We start from the raw sequence: 26,918 nt of genomic DNA on the forward strand, positions 1-26,918 counted from the left end.
GGAGCAAATATTCATACAATCACAGTCTTCATTTCTGTAACTGGTTACATGGTCATAGTACATATTTATCACTATCTTCTACTACCCATTTCATGATCTCTTTACCCTCAGCAAGTACTTCAGTTGGCCATGATTCTTGGCCAGATGGGGTGACCCAGTCCTTCATTCCTGATTGAAGTGCAAGAATGGGCACATTCGCATGGAATTCTCTGCCCTTACCATGTGTGCTGGCTTGAAAGAATTATATACATGAGAAAACCCATGTTTTACTTTGATTCAACTTCTGGGAGCAACCATTCCTTTTAATCCCTATTCAATAATGTAGGTTGGAATATTTTGATTAGATTATCTCCATGGAGATATTATATGCCCAATTGTGGGTATTAACTTTTTGATTAGCTGGATATGTGACTCCACCCATTCCAGGTGGGTCTTGATTAGTTTACTGGAATTCTTTAAAAGAGAAGACATTTTAGGGAGAGAGAGAGAGAAAGAGAGAGAGAGACAGAGACAGAGACAGAGACAGAGACAGAGATAGAGACAGAGCTGTGAGAACCACAGAGCCCATGCAGCCAGAGAACTTTGAGATGAAGAAGGAACACATTCCTTGAAGAGTTTCATTTAACAAAAAGCCTGGAGAGAAACTGAACAGATATCACCATGTTCACCATGTGCCTTTCCAGTTGGGAGAGAAATCCTGCAATACTTCAGCTTTTCTTGAGTGAAGGTGAACTCTTGTTGCCTTAATTTGAACATTTTTATAGACTTTCTTTTCTTGGAACATTTTCATGGTCTTAAAACTATGAACTTGAAACTTATCAAATTCTCCTTTTTAAAAGCCTTTCCACTTCTAGTATATTGCATTCCAGTAGCTAGCAAACTAGAACACGTTCCCCATCATCCAGAAGCAAATGAGTTGATAGAATAGTGGAATTGCATTTTGAAGACTCAATTGGAGTGCCTGGATTAGGTTGTTACATTGTTCCATTGATTTTAATCACACATCATGGTAGTACTAAGAGATGCCCTAGGGGGGTCTTCTGTGTTTCAGGAAATGTCTTCTTTACCTCCACTGTGTAGATGCAGTCCTAATTCCTCTTGATAGTCAGGATCAATCCTTTTCATACCTGTTGATTCAGTGCCACAAGAAGCCCAAAGTGGCCACGTGACAGTCTTAACATCCAGTTCAATGGAATCGTGGTTGTGTCTCCTGGAAGGATCCCTCCTCCTTTTGGAACTAATACCTGTAGACCAGCAGAGTTTAAGGTTTCAGGGACATGAAGCAAAATTTTCCTAGTGGATCACCACCTAGTGGTGCCACTCCCTTTTCCATCCCTTGATTCCTGGACCAGTGAATCCTGACTATGGGAGAGACAACACTGTAGAGTGGACACTGATTCAGAGCATAAACAGCCTGCTGGAGAACATTTTCCCAGCCCTGCAAGATATTGCCACCTTTTTGGCACATTAATTGAGTCTTCAAAAGACAATTCCACTGTTCTATCAACATAACTCCTTCTGGATGATGGGGAACATGTTAAGACCATAGAATTCTATGAGAATGTGCCAATTCCCACATTTCATTTGCTGTGAAGTGGGTTCCTTTATCAGAAGCAATGTTGTCTGGTATAGCATGATGGCGAATGAGGCATTCTGCAAGTCCATGTATGGTAGTTTTACATTATTCATACAACACTGGAGTTTCAAATTTAAATCCTTAGTTCATCCCTTTCCCTCATCAATGTATCAGTGCATCCAACAACAACCACCAGCATCATTACACCTCTTAATCACACAAACTCTGTCAAGTTTTCAAAAACATTATTACTCAGAGCCTTACCTCATATAAGCATACAATTAGCAGACTCTAATAGTGCTATTTTGAGTATCTCTTTTGCCAACTCAACCCATGGACTCTCAGTGCTATCCTTATTATTGTAAATTGAGTCATTAGTACCTCTGAGTCTAGTCAGAGTGGAAAACCAACTGTAAAACCCATTTTTAAGACTGTTTCTTAATAACCATTCCAGGTATCAAGCTGGGTTACTCAGGGTGCTCTAGAGAAACAGAACCAACAGGAGAGATCTATAAACATGTTATTTATAAAGGTGTCTCATGTAACTGTGGGAATGGAAGAGTTCAAAATCCATAGGGCAGTCTGTGATGCTGGTGGCTCTGATGAAGGGTCTGGGCAAACTCTGCAGGAGAAGTTTGCTGGCTGAAGAAGAAGTGAGGGTCTCTTCTCCCTTAAAAGATCTCAACTGATTGGATTATCTCATTGTTGGAGGGCAAGCCTTAGTTGATTGCAGGTGTGATAAGCCACAGATGCAATCAACTGCCTGATGACTCAGTGCACCAGACTTCTGGTTTATCAACAAGCCATGACATATCCTTGCAGCAATGGTCACACCGTTGCTTGCCTGTCCAAACAACTGTGCATAATCCTTTGGCCACATTGACACCAGAAATTAAACATGACACTGGGTCATAGGGCACTTGATGTTTAGTTTTCTGAGGAACTACTAAACTGTTTTCCATAGTGGCTCTACCATTTTACAGTCCCACCAGTGAATAAGTGATCCAATTTTTCCAAACCCTCTCCAACATTTGTAACTGCCAGTTTGTTTAATGGCAGCCATTCTTACAGGTATGAGATGGTATCTCATTGTAGCTTTAATTTGCATTTCCCTTATAGCTAAAGAATGTGAACAACTTTTCATGTGCTTTTGCCTTTGTATTTGCTCTTCAGAAAAATGTGTATTCATATCTATTGTTCATTTTATACTTTGGTCAATTATTCTTTCATTCCTGAGTTGTATAATTTATGTACATGGGAATATCAAAACTTTATCTGATATATGGTTTCCAAATACTTTTCCCATTGAATTAGATGCCTCTTCACTTTTTGACAAAGTTCTTTGAGGCATAGATGCTTTTGATTCTGAGAAATTCCTATTTATCTATTTTTTCTTTCATTGTTTCTGCTATGTGTGTAAAGTTCAAGAAACTACCTCTTATTACTAGATCTTGAAGATATTTCCCTAGGTTTTCTTCCAGAAATTTTACAGTACTGGATTTTATATTTAGGTCTTTGATCCAGTTTGGGTTAATTTGTATATAAGGTGTAAGATATGGGGCTCTTTCATTCTTTTCATTTCTTGAAAAGACAATTATGTCCCAATTCAGTAGATTTGGGAGACTTGTGTAAGTTTAATTGACCATAAATTTAGTGGTCAATCTCACACTCTTGATTTGGTTCCACTCATGAATAAGTCTATCTGTGTGACAATACCATGCTGTTTTGATGACTGTGGTTTCATAGTAAGCTTCAAAATTGGGAAGTGTTAATCCTCCCACTTTGCCCATCTTTTTTAGAGTATAAATATCTTTAGCTATTCGAAGTTTTTTCCCTTCCAAATGAATTTATAACTAGCTTTTCCAAGTCTTCAAAATAGGTCCTTGGGATTTTGATTGTCATTATATTGACTCTATAGATCAATTTAAGGTAGGACTGATGTCTTAACAAAATGCAGCCTTCCTCTCCAGGAGCACAAAATACCTTCCATCTGTTTAGATCTTCTCTCATTTCTTTAAACAATATTTTGTATTTTTCTGAGTACAGGTCTTTTACTTGCATGGTTAAGCTTATTTCTAGATATTTGATACTTTTAGTGGTTATTTTGAATGAAAATTTTTTCCTTAATTCTCTCCATATTTAGGTCATTATTTGTATATATATAAACATTTCTGAATTTTGTACATTAATCTTGTATCCTACCCTATACTATATGTGTTTATTTCAAGTAGCTTTGTCATGGATTTCTCAGGATTTTCCAAGTATAAGATCATGTCACCTGTGAATAATGAAAGTTTTATTTATTCCTTTCCTATTTGTATTCCTTAATTTTTCTTTCTCCTGCTTAATAACTCTATCTAGGAATTGCAGTACAATATTGAATAACAGTGGTGACACTGAGCATCCTTGCCTCTTTCCTGATCTTAAGGGGAATGCTTTCAATTTATCACCATATAGAATGATGCTGGCTGTGGATTTTTCTTTATGCCTTTTATGAGATTGAGGACATTTCCTACAATTCCTGCCTTTTGAAGCATTTTTAACCAAAAAGGATGATGAATTTTCTTGAATGCTTTTTCAGCAACAATCAATGTGATCATATGACTTTTCCTGTTGAATTTATTACTATGCTATATTACATTAATTGATTTTCTTATGTTGAAACAACCTTGCATTTCTGGTGTAAATCCCACTTGGTCATGAGGTATAATTCCTTTAATGTATCACTTGATTCGTGTTGCTAAAATTTTGTTCAGAATATTTGCATCTATGTTCATTAGTGAAATTGGTCTTTAGTTTTCCATTCTTGTAATGTCTTTCCAATTTTGGTATTAAAATTATATTCATGTCAGGCAGGCAATGGTGGCTCAGTGGCAGAGTTCTCACCTGCTATGGCAGAGACCCAGGTTCAATTCCCAGTGTCTGCCCATGCAAAATATATATATATATATACATTGGTTTTGTAAAATGAGTTAGGTAGTGTTCTGTTTTCCTTAATTTTTAAAAGGAGTTTGAGCAGAATTGGTGTTAGTCTTTTGGAATGTTTGATAAAATTTGCCTGCGAAGCTGTCTGGCCCTGGACTTTTACTTGTAGGAAAATTTTTGATAACTAATTGAATCTTTTTAATTGTAATTGGTTTCTTAAGATCGTCTATTTCTTCTCATGTCAGTGTTAGCAATTCATATGTTTCTAAAATTTTCTCCATTTCATCTAATTTTCTCAGTCAATTGTCATATAGTTTTTCATAATAACCTCTTATGATTTAAAAAAAATTCTTCAGGATCCATAGTAATGACTCCCCTCTCATTTCTAATTTTGTTTATTTGCATCCTCTCTTTTTTTGTTTGTCATTCTAGCTAGGGGTCCATTGGTTTTCTCAAAGAACCAACTTTCAGTTTTGTTGATTATTTGTATGTTTTTTTTTTCTCCCCAGTGCATTTATTTCTGCTGTAATATTTGTATTTCTCCACTTTCATTTACTTTGGGGTTAGTTTGCTGTTCTTCTTCTAATTCTTCCAGGTAAGCAGTTAAGGCTTTTATTTTTGCTAATTTTTCTTTTTTTAATGTAGACATTTAGCATGATAAATTTCCCTCTCGCCTCTGCCTTTGCTACATCCCAGAAGTTCTGATATGTTATATTTTCATTCTAATTCATCTCCAGATATTTATCAATTTCTCTAACAATTTCTTCTTTGACCCACTGATTGGTTTAAAAATGTGTTGTTTAGCCTCCATATATTTGTGAAAGTTCTGGTTCTTTAGTGATTGTTAATTTCCAACTTAATTCCATTATGGTCAGAGAAAGTGCTTTGAACAATTTTAATCTTATTAAAATTTTAAAGACCTAATTTGTGTCCCAGCATATGCTCTATCCTGGAGAATGTTAAAGGAGAACTAGAGAAGAATGCATATCCTGATATTTTAAGGTATAATGATCTATCTATCTATATATATATCAATTAGGTCTAATTCATTTTTCACATTGTTTAATCTTTTCTTTTTGCATGTTCAGGCATCAGGAATCAAACCCAGGTCTCTGGCATTGCTAGCAAGAACTCTGCCTGCTGAGCCAATGTGACCTGACCTATCACATTACTGAAATTCTCTATTTCCTGACTGATCCTCTCTCTGGTTGTTCTATCATTGGAGGAGAGTGGTGTATTGATATCCCCCACTATTATTGTTGAAAGGTCAATTGCTCCCTTGAATTTAGCCAGTATTTGCCTCATATACTCTGGAACTACTTGACTGGGAGCATAAACATTTATGATTGTTATTTCTTCTTCATGAATATTCCCTTTTATTGTACAGTGTCCTTCCTTGTCTCTCATTATATCTTTACATATAAAGTTAACTTGATCTGATATTAATATAGCCACCCCTGCCTTGTTTTGGTTAGAGCTTGCATAGAATGTCTTTTTCCATCCTTTCACTTTCAATCTATTTATATCCTTAAGCCTTAGATGAGTCTCTTTCAAGCAGCATATAGATAAATCTTATTTTTAATCCATTCTGTCCATCTATATCTTTAAATTGGTGAATATAGTCCACTAATGTTCAGAGTTATTATTGGAAAAGCATTTATTGAACCTACCATGTTATCCTTTAGTGTTTATTTTATCAGATCTATGTATTCTTTTCCTTCTCTCTCTTATAATCCTTTAAGCTACCCTTACTGTTACTTTTCAATTCTATGTTCATCTCCAGACCTTCTTCCTCACCTGCTTTCTTTTCAGTCAACAGAATTCCCTTTAGTGTTTCTTGTAGGGCATGTCTCTTGTTGGAAAATTCTCTCAGCCTTTGTTTGTCAGTGAAGACTTTAATTTCCCCTCAATTTTTAAAGAGAGCTTAGTAGAATAAAGACTTATTGGCTGGAAATCATTCTTTTTCAGAATCTTAAATATATCATACCACTGTCTTCTTGCCTCCATGGTGTCTGTTGAATAGCCTGAGCTCAATCTTTTGTGGTTTTGCCTCTATGTAGTGCATTGCTTTTCCCTTGCTATTTTCATGACTTTTTGTTTTTCTCCAATATTTGACATTCTGATCAGTATGTGCTTTGGAGTGGCCCTATTTGGATTTATTCTATTTTGGGGTTTATTGGAATTCTTTGATTTTCATATTTATGTGTTTTATAAGAGTTGGGAAGTTTTCTCCCATCTTCTCTTCTCTTTCTGGTGAACTGATAATTCTTATATTTGTGTACTTCATATTATCTATCATTTCCCCAAAACCTAATTTCATTATTTCCATCTTTCTTGCCATTTGTTCCTATATGTGTTCAAATTCAATCGTCCTATCTTCTAATTTGCTTATTTTACTTCTGCTGTTGTTTGTCTCTAGAACACTTTTAGTTTGGTCTACAGTATCTTTCATCTCTTTGAGAGCTGCTATTTTTTTATTCATTTCTTAAAATTCTTCTTTATGCTCTTTCTTCTCATTGACCACTAGTATATCAATCTGCCCAATACTTTACTCTTTATATTCCCTATTATTTATATTTTTTGCCTTTAATTTTTCACTCAACTATCTATACTGTGGATAAAAGGAGCATCAGACACAGGTTTTCATAACCACACAGTCACATTATAAAAGTCATATAGTTATACAATCATCTTCAAGAATAAAGGCTACTGGAATATAGTTCAACATTTTCAGAGGCATTCTTGTACTCACTCCAATACACTATAAGCTAAAAAGGGCTGTCTATGTAATGCATAAGAATTACCTCAAGGATTACCTCTTGACTCTGTATGAATTATCTCAGCCACTGAAACTTTACTTTGTCTCATTTCTCTTTTCCCCCTTTTTGCCAAGAAGTCTTTCTCAATCCCATGATGTTGGGCCCAGTTCATCCTGAGAGTCCTATTCCACATTGCCAGGGAAATTTACACCCCTGGGAGTCATGTCCCATGTAGAGGGGAGGAGAGTGGATTCACCTGCCAGGTTGACTTAGAGAGACCAAATCTGAGCAACAATGGAGGTTCTCTGGGGGTGGCACTTAGGCATAATTATATGTAAGCTTAGCTTATCCTTTCCAGAGATAAATTCCTTAGGGGTGAATCCCAAATTGAGGGCTCAGCCTATTGAAGTGTCTGTCTCCATAACTTGCAAGAATGTCAGGAATTTTCCAGATGGAGAAATTAAATATTTCCTCCTTTCTCACTAGTTCCCTAAAGGGACTTTAAAAACAGCATTTTAATATCTGCCCAAATTATTCCAGGATATTTCAATGCATCACAATAACCTCTACAAACCAACAAGATCTCATGCATTATTCCAGATTCCATGCAATTATGGTGCTCCAATAAGCTGACCACACAAGTTATATTAGATAATGTGCTACTGAAAATATAAATTTTGGACCAAATAAACATCTCTCCCTTTACTCTCATACAGAAGTTGAAGTTTTAAAATACAGATGATATTATCCCTTACCCTGAATTCTGATTTAACGTAGTCCTATCCAGATCAGCTTCATTCACATTTTCTGTCAGCATCTAATAATAGCTTTAACTTTTTAAACAGTTGCTATATATGGTAATGCTGATTTTCATAGTCTTAGTGCTTTAACTCAGACTCTCAGGTGTCACAATAATACCCAAAGTTTCAGGGAATGACCAGGTTATATACAAATAGATCAGTATTTCAGAATTTAGAAATGGCATTAGAAACTCACGAATAGATGTGGCTGCTAAAAGAGTTTATGATCTAGGACCCTTTACAATATGTCTGAATATGATAATACGTGCTCTTGATTTCAATTCTCCATTTAATATTATAGTTAGTCCATATAAGTGAAGCCTGATGCTATCTGTCTTTTGTGTCTGTCATTTCATTCAACATACTGTTCTTAATGTTCACTCACATAGTTGTATGCTCACGACTTCATTCCTTCTTGCAGCTTCTCAGTAGTCCACTGTGTGTATAGACCACAGTTTCTCCTTCCAATTCTCAGTTGCTGTACCTTTAGGCACCTCAATCCATTGTAAAACATGAATATTGCTGCCATAAACACCAGTGTGCAAATGTCCATTCATTTCCCCACTCTCAGTTCCTCCAGATATATTCCTAGAAGTGGGGTTGCAGAATCATATAGCAACTCCACTCTTAGCCTCCTATGGAACCTCCACACTGCCTTCCAGAGGGGCTGTGCCTCTCAGCTTCCTTACCAATAGTGAATAGGCACACCTTTCTCATTTCCTTTAATACCTTTTTTCTCTGCTAATTTTTAAACAGTTTTATTCATGCATCATACAATCAAACCTAAGAACTAACCATGCCTTTGCCACCATAATCTAAATGAAGACATTTTTTTTCCTCTGCAAAGAATCCATACCCCTCCCCCAATCTCCCACTTGTTGATATTTGGTTTTGGTATAATGCTTCTGTAACATTCAGTGGAAGCATATTACAATGTTATTGTTGGCTTGAGAACCACACTTGGACTAATGTACTTTTTCTCAATACCAGCCCATTTTCAGCACCTTTCAATGTTGAAACTAATTTGTTCATCCTCATGCAAAAAGTTTTTATATTTGTACATTTAACCACTACCATTCTTCACTCTAGGAATTTCTAAATTATACCATCTCAGTCATTATCCTCTATCTTTCAATCTGGTGTCATAGGTGCCACTAACGCTTGTATCTAAACCACTCTTTACATCCACTCTTTCTTAGTAAGGAGTGAGATAGAGGAACTTAATTCAAGCAACATTTGGTAGTGATGTACCATTGAGGGCACTTTAAGATTACTTTTATTGGTGGGGTGGAAAGTTTAGCTTACTCAATAGCATTGTTACTTTTCAGCTATAATCTAAAGCCTTGCAAAAGCAGAAAAAATAAGTTCATTGTCCAGAGTATTATGCTTTGGGAGGCAGGGCCAAGATGGTGGCTTAGCAATATGCACATTTTAGTTCGTCCTCCAGAACAACTAATAAATAACCAGAAACAGTACAGAACAGCTCCTTGGGCCATGTCAGTGACTGGACACACAGCATAATCCAGTCTGTACCAGCTGGACTGTCTGCAAGCTTCCCCAGAACCCTGAGTTCCCCAAACCATCGTGGCCAGTGTCCATCCCCCACAGGCTACTTCCAAGAGGGGAAAGGAAAAAAAACTTTACCAGCAGTGGAGGCTGAGCCCAACCAAACACCAATTGTGGAATTACTTAACAAATTCTGACTACTAAAAATAGGCCCCCAGCTCAAGTGAACCTGGTCAAAGCAGAAGTCACTCATTTTTGCCCTTGCGCCAAGGGGGAAGGGCTGATGGGAAAAGAAAAAAAAAAAACAGAGGTTTTTGTGGCTGTGTTTCCACAAAGGCTTGACTGCCTTTGGATACAGTGGCAGGACTTCTCAGGCTGCAACTGCCCCAGGCATAGGCAGAAAGAAGCTCATTTGAGGGCTTGTCTGGAGACTGTGCCTTCACCAGTGGATGGGGTGAAGTCCAACTCAGGTGGAATCCACCCCTTAAGGAATTCAGACACAGGGGCTTGATAATTTGAGGCCATTAAAACAAACATACAACCTCTCCTCTGTCTTCACCACACTCCATCAGGGAGAGTCTACCAAAGTTAAAGGCACTGCATCATCTTATGCCAGTGTGACCTGCAGGTAGACAACCACCACATAGTGGGAAGGATAAGGAAAACAGAGCCCAGAGAATTCACAGGAAAGTGTTTCAACCTGCGGGGTCTCACCTTCAGGGAAAACCAATGCAGGTGACACTTTCCTCCTGATAGGAGGCCAGTTTTGTCTGGAAAAATTTGGCTGGGGTCTACAATACCTACATAGTTCCCCTCTAAGGGTGGGGAGGAAGGCAACATACAAGCAGGGGGGAACAGAAAAATTCTCCTCTGTTAAACAAAACCTAAGGTAGAGGTCCAGAAAAAGCTGAACTGAATGTGAAAGGACAGACAGACAACAAATTCATACAGCAAAAAAAACTAGGTAAAAGAAGTGTAAGCAATCTCCAGAATAAACTAATTAAGGTAATTAAATCCCTACATGTCAGCAAAAAATAACAAATCACACTAGGAAAATTGAAGATATGGCCTAGTCAAAGGAACAAATCAGCAATTCAAATGAGATACAGGTGCTGGAAAAATTAACTCAGAATATAAGAACAGACATGGGAAACCTCATCAAAAACCAAATCAATGAATTGAGGGAATATATAAAGAAGGCAAGGAATGAACAAAAAGAAGAAATCAAAAGTCTGAAAAAATAAATGACAGAACTTATGGGAATGAAAGGCATGGTAGAAGAGATGAAAAAAATGGAAAACTACAATGGTAGATTTCGAGAAGCAGAAGGCAGGATTAGTGAAGTGGAGGGTGGAATATCTGAAATATGACAAATAAAAGAAAATATAGGGAAAAAATGGAATAATATGATCAGGGACTCAGGGAATGAATGACAACATGAAGCACGTGAATATATGTGTTGTGAGTGTCCCAGAAGGAGAAGAAAAGGGAAAAGGAGGAGATAAACTAATGGAGGAAATTATCACTGAAAATTTCCCAACTCTTATGAAAGACTTAAAATTACAGATCCAGGAAGTGTAGCATACCCCCAAAGAGAATAGATCCAAATACATGTACTCTCACACACTTACTAATCAGAATGTCAGAGGTCAAAGAAAAAGAGAGAATCTTGAAAGCAGCAAGATAAAAGCAATCCATCACATAAAAGGGAAGCCCAATAAGACTATGCATAGATTTCTCAGCAGAAAACATGGAGGTGAGAAGACAGTGGGATGATATATTTAAATTACTAAAAGAGAAAAGCTGCCAACCAAAAATTCTATATCCAGCAAAATTTTCCTTCAAAAATGAGGGAGAAATTAAAACATTTTCAGACAAAAAAGTCATTGAGAGAATTTGTGACCAAGAGACCAGTCCTGCAAAAAATACTAAAGGGAACACTAGAGACAGATATGAAAATACAGAATAGAGAGGTATGGAGAAGTGTGTAGAAAGGAAGACTATGAGTAAAGGTAAAAAAGAAGAAAAATTAGATATAACATATTAAATCAAAAAGGCAAAATGGTAGAAGAAAGTATTACCTGTATAGTAATAACACTAAATGTTAATGGATTAAACTTCCCAATAAAAAGACATAGATTGGCAGAATGGATTTAAAAAGGGGACCCATCTATATGCTGTCTACAGGAAACACATCTTAGACCCAAAGATAAACATAGGTTGAAAGTGAAAGGTTGGGAAAAGGTATTTCATGCAAATAATCAGAAAAGAGCAGGAGTAGCTATATTAATATCCAACAAATTAGACTTCAAATGTAAAACAGTTAAAAGTGACAAAGAAGGATACTATGTATTAATAAAAGTAACAATTCAGTGCGAAGACATAACAATCATAAATATTTATGCACTGAACCAGAATGCTCCAAAATACATGTGGCAAACAGTGAAAACACTAAAAATAAAAATAGACACATCTGCCAAAATAGTTGGACACTTTAATTCCACACTCTCATCAGTGGAGAGAACATCTAGACAGAGGATCATTAAAGAAACAGAGAGTTTGAATAATACAATAAATAAGCTAGACTTAACAGATATTTATAGAACATTACACACCACAACAGCAGGATACACTTTTTTCTCAAGTGCTCATGGATGATTCTCAAGGATAGACCATATGATGGGTCACAAAGCAAGTCTCAATAAATTTAAAAAGATTGAAATCATACAAAACCTTTCTCAGATCATAAAGGAATGAAGTTGGAAATCAATAATAGGTAGAGTGCCAGAAAATTCACAAATATGTGGAGGCTCAACAATATACTCTTAAACAACCAGTGGGTCAAGAAAGAAATTACAAGAGAAATCAGTAAATATCTCGAGGCAAATGAAAATGAAAACACAGCATATGAAAACTTATGGGATGCAGTAAAGGCAGTGCTAAGAGGGAAATTTATTGCCCTAAACACCTATATCAAAAAAGAAGTAAGAGCAAACTTCAAGGACCTGACTGTCCATTTGGAAGAAGTAGAGAAAGAACAGCAAACTAACTCCAAAGCAAGCAAAAGGAAAGAAATAACAAAGATTAGAGTAGAAATAAATGAAATTGAGAACATAAAAACAACAGAGAAAATCAATAAAACCAGAAGCTGGTTTTAGGAGAAAATCAATAAAATTGATGGTTCCTTGGCAAGACTGACAAAAAGAAGAAGAGAGAAGATGCAAGTAAATAAGATCACAAATGGAAGAGGAGACATAACCACTGACCCCACAGAAATAAAGAAGTAATGACAGGATACTATGAATGACTTTATGCTAATAAATACAACAATGTAGATGAAATGGACAACTTCTTAGAAAGGCATGAACAACCAACTTTGACTCGAGAAGAAATAGACAACCTCAACAAACCCATCACAAGTAAAGAAATTGAATCAGTCATTAAAAAGCTCCCCAAAAAGGAAAGTTCAAGACCATATGGCTTCACATGTGAGTTCTACCAAAGATTCCAGAAAGAATTAGTACCAATCCTGCTCAGATGCTTCAAAAAATTGAAGAGGAGGGAAAGCTACCTAACTCATTCTACAAAGCCAACATCACCCTCATACCAAAGCCAGGCAAAGATATTACAAAAAAAGAAAATTACAGGCCAAACTTTCTTATGAATATAGATGCAAAAATCCTCAACAAAATTCTAACACATCGAATCGAGCAACACATTGAAAGAATTATGCATCATGACCAAGTAGGATTCATCTCAGCTATGCAAGGATAGTTCAAGATAAGAAAATCAATTAATGTAATACACCATATCAACAAATCAAAGCAGAAAAACGACATGATCATCTCGATTGATGCAGAAAAGGCGTTTGACAAAATTCAACATCCTTTCCTGATGAAAACACTTCAAAGGATAGGAATAGAAGGGAACTCCCTTAAAATGATAAAGGGGATATATGAAAATCCCACAGCTAATATCATCCTCAATGGGGAAAAACTGAAAACTTCCCCCCTAAGATCAGGAACAAGACAAGGATGTCCACTATCACCACTGTTATTCAACATTGTGTTGGAAGTTCTAGCCAGAGCAATTAGACAAGAAAAAAAATACAAGGCATCAAAATGGGAAAGGAAGCAGTAAATCTCTCACTGTTTGCAGATGATATGCTAGTATATGTTGAAAACCCAGAAAAATCCATAGCAAAACTCCTAGAGCTATTAAATGAGTACAGGAAAGTGGTAGGTTACAAGATCAACACTCAAAACTCTGTAGTATTTCTGGACACTAGTAATGAACAATCTGAGGGGGAATCAAGAAACAAATTCCATTTACAATTGCAACCAAAAGAATAAAACATTTAGAAATAAATTTAACTAAAGAGACAAAAGACCTATACAAAGAAAACTACAAGAATTGTTAAAAGAAATGACAGAAGACCTCAATAGATGGAAGGGCATATCGTGTTCATGGATTGGAAGACTAAATATAGTTAAGATGTCAATTCTACCTAAATTGATTTGCAGATTCAATGCAATACCAATCAAAATCCCAACAACTTACTTTTCAGAAATAGAAAAACAAATAACCAAATTTATCTGGTAGAGCAGGGTGCCCCAAATACCTAAAAGAATACCGAGGAAAAAAAATGAAGTCAGAGGTCTCACGCTACCTGACTTTAAGGCATATTATGAAGCTACAGTGGTCAAAACAGCATGGTGGTAGTGTAAAGATAGATATATTGACCAATGGAATAGAACAGAATGTTCAGATATAGACCCTCTCATCTATGGGCAATTGATCTTTGATAAGGCAGTCAAGCCAGCTCACCTGGTACAGAAAAGTCTCTTCAATAAATGATGTCTAGAGAACTAGATATCCATATGCAGAAGAATGAAAGAAGACCCATATCTCACACCCTATACAGAAGTTAACTCAAAAAGGATCAAAGACCTAAACATTAAGTCTAAGATCATAAAACCACTAGAAGAAACTGTAGGGAAATATCTTCTAAATCTTATAATTGGAGGCAGTTTTATAGACCTTACACCCAAAGCAAGAACACTGAAGAAAGAAAGAAAGAAATGGGAACTCCTCAAAATTAAACACTTTCATGCATCAAAGAAATTCATCAAGAAAGAAAAAAGACAGCCTACACAATGAGAGACAATATTTGGAAACAACATATCAGATAATGGTCTGGTATCCAGAATTTATAAAGCCAATCCAATTATGAAATGGGAAAAAGACTTGAATAGACACTTCTTAAAAGAGGAAAGGCAAATGGCCAAAAGCCACATGAAGAGATGTTCAACTTCCCTGGCCATTAGAGAAATGCAAATCAAAACCACAATGAGATATCATCTCATACCCACCAGAATGGCCATTATCAATAAAACAGAAAATGACAAGTGCTGGAGAGGATGTGGAGAAAGAGGCACACATTATCCACTGTTGGTGGGAATGTCAAATGGTGCAACCGCTGTGGAAGGCAGTTTGGCGGTTCCTCAAAAAGCTGAATGTAGAATTGCCATATGACCCAGCAATACCATTGCTAGCTATCTACTCAAAGGACATAAGGGCAAGAACACAGACATTTACACACCAATGTTTATAGCAGTATTATTTACAATTGCCAAGAGATGGAAACAGTCAAAATGTCCATCAACAGATGAGTGGATAAACAAACTGTGGTATATACATACAATGGAATATTATACAGCTGTAAGACAGAATAAATTTATGAATTATGTAACAACATGGACAGACCTTGAGGACATTATGCAGAGTGAGATTAGCCAAATACAAAAGGACAAATACTGTATAGTCTCACTGATATGAACTGACATTAGTGAATAAACTTGGAATATTTTGTTGGTAACAGAGATCATCAGGAGATAGAAATAGGGTAAGATATTGGAAAGTGGAGCTAAAGGGATGCAGTTTGTGCAACAGGACTGAATATAAAAACTCAGAAATGGACAGCACAGTACTACCTAACTGTAATACAATTATGGTAAAACACTGAATGAAGCTGAATGTGAGAATGATAGAGGGAGGAGAGCTGGGAGCATAAATGAAATCAGAAAGAAAGATAGATGATAAAGATTGAGATGGTATAATCTAGGAATGCCTAGAGTGTATAATAATAGTGACTAAATGTACAAATTTTAAAAATGTTTTTGCATGAGGAAGAACAAAGGTATGTCATTACTGCAGGGTGCTGAAAATAGATGTTAATTAATATTTTAAGATTTCAACTTATATGTGAGACTAAAGCAAAAAAAATGGTTATTTGGTACAAAATTTATATTTTGACTAGTGCATTTCCTAATATAACTTATATAGATAGCTTGATTGAACACTGTAAGTACTTGGAACCTTGGGTAGGACATGACATTTTGTTGGTTTGTCCATAGTGATGCCCTGATGAATTCCAGAGTGATTCGATCAGTGAGTGGAAAAGTATTTGCAAAGTCCCCTTTGGGGAGTGGTGAGAACGGGGAGAAATTCAACTTCCCCAAGTTGAATTCTTGGTATTCTCACAAACAGTGTGGACAACCAAAGCTATAGGCTGAGCCCTCAGTCTAGGTGTTTGTTTACATGAAACTTAATCCCACAAAGGATAGGTCAAGCCTACTTACAATTCGGCTTAAGAGTCACCCCCAAGAGAGCCACTTTTGTTGCTCAGATGTGGTCTCTCTCTCCAGCCAACACAACAAGCAAACTCACCACACTCCCCCTGTCTATGTGGGACGTAACTCCCAGGGGTGCAGACCTTCCTGACAATGTGGGACAGAAATCCTAGAATGACCTGAGACTCAAAATCAAGGGATTGAGAAAAACCCTAGAATGAGCTGAGACTCAGCATCAAGGGATTGAGAAAACCTTCTTGACCAAAAGGGGTAAGAGTGAAATCAGCCAAAGTGTCAATGGCTGAGAGATTCCAAACAGAGTCGAGAGGTTATCCTGGAGGTTATTCTTACACATTAAGTAGATATCACCTTGTTATTCAACATGTAATGGAGAGGCTAGAGGGAACTGCCTGAAAATATAAAGCTGTTTTCCAGTAGCCATGTTTCTTGGTGATGATTGAATAATGATATAGCTTTCACAATGTGACTGTGTGATTGTGAAAACCTTGTGTCTGATGCTCCTTTTATCTACCTTGTCAACAGATGAGTAGAACATATGGAATAAAAATAAATAGTAGAGGGAACTAATGTTAAAACAAATTTAGTTTGAAATCCTGGTGATCAATGAAAGGGAGGAATAAGGGGTATGCTATGTATAATTTTTTTCTGTTTTCATTTTATTTCTTTTTCTGAATAGATGCAAATGTTCCAAGAAATTATCATGATGATGAATATGCAACTATGTGATGATATTATGAATTACTGATTATAAATGTAGAATGTAATGATCAAAATAAGAATGTTTGCATTTGCTGTGTGTTTTTTGGTATTTAAAAAATAAAATTAAATAAAATTTAAAAAAACAAAAAAGAAAGAGTATTATGCATTGACTTGCTGAGTTTTGGATCCTTGATTGGCTATAGACCATCTGCCAATAATACTTCAAAGTTGCACTACTCTACCAAAGAGATTCAGGGAAAGGAACTACATATGAATGCTGCTATCCTGACTGTTCGAAGGAAAATGTAGTAATATAATTTTGGAAGTAAATTTATCATTCTTTGTTACCAACAAAGATGATGTGGATTTGGCAGTAGATTCTTTGGGAAGCATTACAAATATATAGACACACACAATTTTGTAGGCCCAAGAAATACTTATCTTCTAGTTATTGTTTTTTTGTAACATGTCTTTCTTCCTTTAACTACATCTAGCTGTTGGCCTTGACTTAACAAGTATGCAATGAGTAAGTAGGAAGGCAAACTTTATCTTCTAGTTTTGCTTTTTGACCTGAATGGGAGTACTCACATGGATTCACAAGGACTGATATCAGAGTAAATGCAAAAATGAATAGGACATTACTGAAGCTTTCTGCTTTTCTATCAAGAGCATAGTTCCTCCAAATATCTAACTTTTGGGTGATGTTAGCAAAAATAGTGTAGTAAAGACCTCCAACATTATCTCCTCTATGAAAGCAGTTAGAAAACTGGGAAATTTACAAAAATCAATTTGTTCAGAACTCTGGAAATTAACCTAAGGCTTGTAGCATTCCAGGGAACATTAATTTAAGACAAACAGCTGAATCTCCAAAATAGCAGTAAGTTTTGTAGGATTTTAACTTGTCCTACTCCCAGAACCCATCTCTAGTTCTGTGATAATCTTGAAAACCAAAGGACTGCAGTCACAATGAAAACCAGAAAAGCAGCACATTCTGGGGGGAGCAGAATTGATATGGACCTCCTTCAAGGCCTCAATTCCAGAAAACTTTCATTATTTGACCTGTATGGTGGTTTTCTGGAATAATTCAGTCCTCACAAGATATTATTTCCTTGACTTGAGACAGTGCCCTGTATGAACAGACTTTTACCTAGGACAATTTGGAAAAAATATCAGGAAATTGAAAATTACAGTTACATGAAGCTCTGGATAAAAATTGGTGTGAACAATAAGTTAACCAAAAAGCTTAAGAGGAAAATCTAGGAAATGAGATGTCCATAGGGAGCTTGAAAAAATTCTGACATATTCCTGGGAATCTAGAAGTTCACATACATGTACAGGACTATGTGCATCCTCAGGAAAGAAATTAGGTGACAAACGCTTAACTCTCAACTCTGGCTAATCATGAAGCTCTTTACAAGCAGGAAGTGAAGTTTCAGGCAGAGTTGTAAGCTGTCTGGAAGAGTGTTGATGACTTAACCAAACCTGCACACAGACTCCCTTGACAAAGACTGGGAAACTTATTCATTTCAGTCCTGTAAGGATTTATCTCTCTAATCATTAGATGACTATTACACTATCTAAGAAGAGACATATGTAGCCACACTTGACAAAGAGTACATACTTTACAGAAGTAGTCCAAGAAAAGCAAAATCAAAGAAAGGAACAACTAGAAAATAGTCACAATTTCCTGGGGAAGGGATAGTTCTAATTTCTGGAGTTGCCATGGACCATTTTTCTGAAGGAACATTTTTTCAACAAAAATTATGAAACATGCAAATAAATGAGAAAGTATGACAGTACACAAGGTGTTAAAAACTGCCAATAGAAACTGTACATGAGGAAGCCTAGATGTCAGACTTACTATACAAAAACTTTAGATAAGCTAAGTAAAGTTCATTGAAAAACCTACAAGAAACTGCATTTAAAGAACTAAAGGAAAGTGTCACCAAATAAAAAATATCAAATAAGAGATAGAAATTATAAAAAAGAGTCAAATATAATTTCTAGAGTTGTAACCAATAATAACTGCAATGAAAAGCTCACTAAAGGGATTCTACAGCAGACTGAAGCAGACAGAGAATCAGCAACTTGAAGATAGGTTAATTGAGATTCTCCAGTCAGAGAAATAAAAAGAAAAATGAACAAAGCCTCAGAGATCTGTGGAACACCATCAAGTGTACCAGCACATACATAATAGAAGTCCACATAGAGAGGAGACTAAGAAAGGGGCAAACAGAATATTTGAAAAATAAACCATTGACACATTCCCAAATGTTAGGAAAGACATTAACCTACACATCAAAGAAGCTCAATGAAGTTCAAGTTGGATCAGCTTAAAGAGATCAACACCTAGACACATCATAAACATTCTGTCAAAAAGCAAAGAAAAAGAAATGTGCTGGTCTGATTCTGTGGTGGACCCCAGAAAAGCCATGCCCTTTAATCCTCATTCAGTATTGCTGGGTGGGAACATTTTGATTGTTTCCATGAAGATGTGACCTGCCCAATTGTGGGTGGTAACTTTTGATTAGATGATTTCCATGGAGGTGTGTCTCCACCCACTGAAGGTGGAGTTGCTTACTGGAATCCATTAAAAGAGGAAACATTTTGGAGAGGGCCCCTTTTTGGTAGGGCCATGAGAAAGCCAACAGATGCTGCCATTTTTGCCATGTGCCCTTCCAGCTGAGAGAGAAACATTGAATGTTGTCGGCCTTCTTGAACCACGGTATCTTTCCCCAGATGCCTTAAATTGGACATTTCTGTAGACTTGTTTTAATTGGGACATTTACTCAGCCTTATAACTGTAAACTAGCAACTTATTAAACTCCCCTTTTAAAAAGTCATTCTGTTTCTGGTATATTGCATTCCAGCAGCTAGGAAACTAGAACAGGAGGAATATGGAAAACAATAACAAAGAAGCTAGTCATAATATATTCAGCATCCTCAATAAAATTAACAGGTGATTTCTAATCAGAAACAATTGAGCCCAAAAGTCAGTGGGATGATCTATTTAAAGGGCTAAGTGAATAAAACTCAACCAAGAGTTATATATTAAGCAAAATTATCCTTTAAAAGTGATGGAGAAATTAAGATATTCACAGATAATCAAAAATTAAGATAAATATTGACTAGCATATCTTCCTTACAAGAAATACTAAAGAAAGTCCTTCAGGGAGTAACTCAAATCCACATGAAGAAATAAAGTTCTTTGAGAGGATCAATAAAATTGACAGTTAGCTATACTGACCAAAGGACAAAGAGAAAAGACTCAAATACTGTTGGCAATCTTTTCATCCACTAATTGGCCATTTGTATATGTTCTTTGGAAAAATGTATATTAAGATTCTGTGCCTAGTTTTTAACTGGGTTATTTATTTTTTTTACTACTGAGTTGTAATAGTTCATTATCTATTCTAAATACAAGTCTGTATCAGATATATTCTCCCATTCTGTGCATTGTCTTTTCACTTTCTTTATGGTGTACTTTGCAGCACAAAAGTCCAATTTATTTATTTCTTCTTTATCCCTCATGCTCTTGGTCTTTATCTAAGAAACGATTTGCTTAATCCAAGTTCATGAAGATATACTCATATATTCTCTGATCCTACATTTAGGACTATGAGGAATTTCTAATTTTGTATATGGCATGAAGTAGAGGTGCAAATTCATTCTTTAGCATATGAAAATCCAGGTGCCCCGGTGCCATTTATTGAAAAGACTGACCTTTCTCCATTGAATGATATTAGCTCTCTCCTCAATGATTAATTTGTTGTAGGTGAAGGGAATATTTCTGAACTCTCAATTTTATTCCATTGGTCTATATATCTACCCTTATAACAATACCTCACCCTTTTGATAACTGAGCCTTCCATTTTACTCTGAGCATGGGCAGAACCCTCATCCTGTAATTGTAATTGCCTTCAGTACAACTAAGCTTAGAATGCAATTTTTTAATATCATGGGAGGCAGCCAGCAGTGTGTAATGCTTAAGAGTATGGAACCTGGAATGTTGTATTCTGACTGTCCCATTTAGTGGGTGTGTGACTTTGGACAGGTTTATTAGTCTCTGGGTGCCTCCATATCCTCATCCTAAAAATTGGTATAATAACACTTATCTCATAAGGTTATTGTGAAAATTGTTAATTATATGAAAACACTAGGAACAGTTCTTGGCCACATCACAAATGACACCGGAACATATATTGTTAATATTTAAAAACCTCCCTGATTGTGCTCACTTTGGCAGCACATATACTAAAATTGGAATGATACAGAGAAGATTAGCATGGCCCCTGTGCAAGGATGACCTGCAAATTCATGAAACATTCTATATTTTAGAAAAATACTCTCCCTGATGGCTTGCACAACATGGAAGTTATTATAGAATAGAAGACAGAAAAATATATCAATATAACCACACATAGATTTGGTAATGACTCTTTTGTTAAGGTGTTCTCTAGTGGTTGCCACCTAATGAAATTTCTAGACTCCTTATACTGTGTTGAGTCTGCCTTCATTTTACCCATCACTCAAGAAATATGTTTATTACTTCTTTACACCATGAATTCTTGGGCTCCTATCTTCTTTATTAGCCTGCCCCCAGAATAATGGGTTGGACTTCCTTGTCAACTCAAGATACACTCTACTCCCTAATCTTAAAGTTTGTCTTTTGGGTCACTCACCAAGAATTCCAATAAAAGCAAAAAAATCTGATATCAGTAAATATTTTCCAAAACATGGTGTCCTTCCATGCCCCAAAACTTAGTGGATTGATTATTTTTTCCTTCATTAATATTACTAGATGTTTGGTAGGCATAGAAACTGTCATATCAGAAATTTCTTTAAGGAAATCACTTCATATTGCTTCAAATTAGGGCACTGTGGTAGTCATGTCTGCCTAGAATTATATTCTTAGACAAGAGTAGGCATGTAACAGATTTACTGAAGGAGTGTAGTGGTTAGCAACCGTGTATAACCCAGAAAACATGTTCTTAAACTTAATTCAATCCTAAGGGTGTGAACCCATTATAAATAGGGCCTTTGATGAGGCTACTTCAGTGAAAAAATGGCCCACCTCATTCAGAATTGGTCTTAATCCTATTACTGTAGTCTTTTATAAGAGAATGGAATTCAGACAATGAGAAAGAAAGCCACAGAGGAAGAAGTCAGAAATAAACATCAACAAAATCTGAAAGAGAAGGAAGAGACTAAGAGTCACTGACCTGTGTCTTGCCATGTGACAAGCAAGGACCAAAGATCATCATTCTTCACATGTGGAGGGCCAGGAGTAATCAATCAGTCCCAAGCAGGGAAAGTCCTCAAAACATTGGGGCGGAATGTCCCCAAGAGTCAAACAATATCCAATGTTAGGAAACTGAGAGAATGGGATTCATTTTGGCAACAGCTAACAACATTTTTCTGCTTCTATGACAGCTTGCTTGCTAGCAACTGCAAAACCACAAGATGATTTTAGCCTTTATAAGCACACCTTGAAAACCTCTTGGGGCTGCTCTCTCAATCTTCCTTCTTGGAAGTTTCTGAGGCAGTCGCCAGCTGGCTAATAAAGACTCCAAATTGACTTGCAGTTTTGAATTACGTGGTCTCTCTTTTGGTGCACCCCACAACATTTGGAGGCCCCAGCGATATCATCCCTAATGGGACATCTGGTGACCACAGGTCCTGGGGATCATCCCTGGAACTGAGGTCCAGCCTAGGGGAAGGCCTTGGAGAGACGTTCCTCCACCCCAGGCAAGGACCAGGAATCAGGCCGGTTCTACAGGACCCTCCAAAATTATACAAAATCTGGTGGAGTCATCTGTTTCATGAAACCTCACCAGTGAGTACAGGTCTGTTATTGGATCCAGTGAGGACCTCCGGAAGGCTGGACACAGCATTAGTTCCAAGGTAAGGTACCAGAGCAAGACGTTGCCCATGGCTTCTGGTTAGGAATCAATTAAGGATAAGGCTTTTGTGTGTCTTGGTTTAGTTTATCCCTTCTCTTATCTTTTGGTCTCATCACATTCTGTGTCATTCTTGTCACAATTGCCATGGGTCAGTCAAGCTTATCTGTCTGTACAATGTTTTTTGAAAAAATTCCAGGAATTTCAGTGGAAGGCTGGAGACTACGGAGCCCCTGTCAACACCTTCAAGTTGAAAAAATTCTGCTCATGGGAGTGGCCAACTTTTAGTTCTGGGTGGCCTCCTAAGGGAACCACAGATCTATCTGTGGCTTATAAAGTACAAAGTGTAATTTTTGGTAATCCAGGCTACCCTGACCAAATCTCCTATATACTAATTTGGGTTGAAATTTTAAAAGAAAAACCCAAGTAGTTATGGTCTTGCCTGGTGTTCCAAAAAGAAAGACCCCCCCACAGAGCCAAAATGGCTCTCTTAACAAAAACCTCTCAAAAAGAAAGGACAAATGGGATCCCAGTATTGACAGGACCATCGGAGGAGCCTCTCTTGATGAACCCTCCCCCATAACCGACAGCCCCTCCGCCCCCTCTAAGACCAGAAGGAAGAAATGGCCAAGAGGTGGCAATCAGCCCCTCTAATAGCTGGGATGTGACCTTCAGTCTCCCCCATACAAAAAGTGGCTCTGCTTACCACCCTTCTTCTGGTGCACAATCACCGTATTCTTCTGGAGCCCCAATTTTACCCTTGAGGCAGGTTGGCCCTGCTCCAGGGGATGACTGACCACCTTTCATGGTTCATGTCCCCTTTTCCTCTAGCAATCTGTATCATTGGGAAAACCAGAATCCCTTTTTCTCTGAAAATCCCCAAGGGCTCATCTCCCTCTTGGAGACTGTCTTTTTTACTCACCAGTCCACTGCCAACAGCTCCTCCAGGCCCTCTTCACCTCTAAGGAATGAAAAAAATCAAGAGAGAGGTGAGGAAATTAATTCTTGGACCTGATGGACAACCTACTACTGAATCAACCTGATTAGAGGCTGTGTTCCCCTCCCCCCAGCACTGATAGAGGTAAGGAGGCTCTTGATCAGTATTGCCAGACTCTGCTCTGGGGAATCCAAGCAGCGGCCAAGAAACTGACCAACTTATCTCAGGTAAGTGAAACCATAGAAAAGCTGGACGAATCTCTGGCTGCTTTCCTTGAGCGCATCCTGGAAGCATGCCACTTGTACACCCCTATAGATCCAGAGGCGCCTGAGAATAGGTGAGCCATAAATATAGCATTTGTCACCCAGTTGGACCCAGATATAAGAAGAAAGTTACAGAAATTTGAAGGATTTAAGGGTAAAGTGCTGTCTGAACTGATAGAGATTGCCCAAAAGACTTTAATAACAGAGATGACCCTGGGACCATGCAGTCCAAAAAATAGCAAAAATTTTAGTATCCACAATGGCTGAACAGGAAAAACAAAAAGGTAAATGGAAAACCATTGAAAAAAGAAAGGGAAACCAAAATAAAAAAAGAAAAAAAGAAAAAAAGTTGGGCCTAAGTGCAAACCAATGCACCTACTACAAAGAAAATGGACATTAGAAAAAAATGAATGCCCTAAAAGAGGACTTAAAGGACTGAAACTGGCCCCTATTCTAGTTGAAGAGGTGAATTGAAGGGATCACGGCTCCATTCCCTTAAGCCCCTGGGAGCCCAAGGTCACCTTAGAAATCATGGGCAAGCCTATAAAATTTGTTGTAGATACTGGGGTGACCTTCTTCATCTTCCAGCAAGCAGAAGGGCCCATATCTAAGGAAAAAATCCCCATACAGGGAGCATTGGGAAAGACAAAGTCTTACCCATGGACTAAGACTAGGATCACTAACTTTGGGGAAGAAACTGTCACCCACCCATTTCTTACAATGCCAGAGTGTCCATAGCCCCTTTTGGGGAGAGACCTTCTCCAGAAATTACAAGCCACCATCTCTTTCAAAACCAATTCGGCCAAGCTCTCCTTCAATACAACCCCCTCGGCAATTCTCCTCACTTGCCCCTTATTGGAAGAGTATTTACTTACTGCAAAAGTGGCTCTGTTGGCCCCAATCCCATATTTGTGGAAATTTAAAGAAAAAATACCAGTTATATGGGCAGAAACTAACCTATCAAGATTAGCTGCCCATCAGCTCCCCATTGTTGTCCAGCTGACTAGCACCACCACCCCAATCAAAGTCCTACAACATCCAATAAGCTTAAGAGCTAAAAAGCATTGCAGCCCATATCAAAAAACTCCTAGAGTCAGGAATTATATTCCCCTGTCATTCGGCCTGGAACACCCCCCCCCCATTCTCCCAGTCCAAAAACCTGGGGCTAATGATTTCCAGCCAGTGCAAAATCTCTGAGAGGTAAACAAAAAAATTGAAACCATTCACTCCACTGTGTCTAACCCATATACACTCTTGAGGCTGTTACCTCCCACCCAACAGGTCTACACTGTTCTGGACTTAAAGGTCACCTTCTTCTCGCTTCCCATGGCTTCAGTAAGTCAACCCATCTTTGCTTTTGAATGGACTGACCCAGAGGGGGTTTCTCTGGACAACTAACCTGGACTTGGTTGCTGCAAGGTTTCAAAAATTCTCCCACCCTGTTCGATGAGGCCTTAAGCCAGGATCTGGCTCGTTTCAAACAAAGGCATCCAGAGATAACCCTCCTGCAATACATGGATGACCTCTTACTGGCAGCTAATAACCTGTCAGGCTGCAAAAAGGCAACCGAAAACTTGTTACAGGAACTAGCCCAATTGGGCTATCGGGTCTCAGCCAAAAAGGCTGAACTAATAGCTCTGATCCAGGCTCTAAGGTGGGGAAAAGGGAAGGTTGTATGGCCAGAAAATACACCTTTGCAAATGTGCACATCCATGGGGCACTATATCAGGAGCAGGGACTTTTGACATCAGGAGGAAAGGAAATAAAAATGTACCAGAAATACTAGCCTTGCTAAAGGCTATCTGGTTGCCAAAAAGGTCAGCTGTTATACATTGCAAAGGACATCAGACTGCTGAAACTCAAATCGCCAGAGGAAATGCCCTGGCTGATAAAATGGCAAAAGAAGTTGCCCAAAAACCAGTGGGGACACTGCAGATACTTCCTGTTTCACTGGGGCAAGTGCTGCTGAGCCGTCCAAAATATACCGGGAAAGAAATTAGACTGGGCAAAACTCTAGGCACTAAAACAAATCCGGATGGTTGGAAAATTCTCCTAGATGGGAGAATCCTAGTGCCAGGGCACCTGGGGAAAAGTTTGGTTACCCGGGTTCACCAAAGTACACACCTGGGCAGTATGAAAATAACTGATTTCTTACAGAGAAATTACAACATTCCCCGATTGCAACAAGCCAAGCAAATATCATCCAGATGCCACATCTGTGCCCAGGTAAATTCCGGCCGAGGGAAAGAAATGCCCCAAGGAACTAGGTTGAGGGGACCAGCCCCAGGAGAACAGTGGGAAATAGACTTCACAGAAATATTGCCTGTTCTATATGGATATATATACCTATTAGTCTTCATTGACACATTCTCCAGATGGACTGAGGCCTTTCCTACCAGAACCAGGACAGCACAAGTAATAATAAAAAAATTAGTTCCTGAAACTGTTCCCCGATTTGGCCTCCCAGCTGCAATGGGGTCCAACAATGGGCCAGCGTTCATCACCCAAGTTACACAATTATTAGCAAAAATATTAAATATCAAATGAAAGTTACATTGCATTTATAGGCCACAGAGTTCAGGGCAAGTTAAAAGAATGAATAAAACAATAAAGGAAACTTTAAATAAACTAAAGCTCAAGGCTGGTGAAAACTGGGTGAGTCTCCTTCCATTTGCCCTCCTAAAAACTAAATGCACTCCCTATTTTAAGGGAATTACCACATATGAAATCATGTTCGGGCAACCACCCCCACTAGTCCTTAAATTGGGAAAAGAAAAAAATAGCTAAATTAAATAACCATCTCTTCTAAATAGTTACAGGTCCTGCAATCTGCCACCCAGCAAACTCAGGAACTGGTGAAGGCAGCCTATCTGGGACCAACAAATCCTGCCCCTAAAAAT

At 37.7% G+C, this 26,918-nt stretch overlaps 1 non-coding gene across 1 annotated transcript; it reads left to right on the top strand.

Moving 5' to 3' along the window:
• The first annotated feature begins 21,148 nt into the window (after nucleotides 1-21,148).
• On the top strand, nucleotides 21,149-21,255 carry LOC143672222 (U6 spliceosomal RNA). The gene has a single exon (XR_013169691.1). It is a non-coding gene; the product is annotated as a U6 spliceosomal RNA (small nuclear RNA).
• The last annotated feature ends 5,663 nt before the right edge of the window (nucleotides 21,256-26,918 follow it).

The sequence above is a fragment of the Tamandua tetradactyla genome, chromosome X (assembly GCF_023851605.1).
Source record: "Tamandua tetradactyla isolate mTamTet1 chromosome X, mTamTet1.pri, whole genome shotgun sequence".
NCBI lineage: Eukaryota > Metazoa > Chordata > Mammalia > Pilosa > Myrmecophagidae > Tamandua > Tamandua tetradactyla.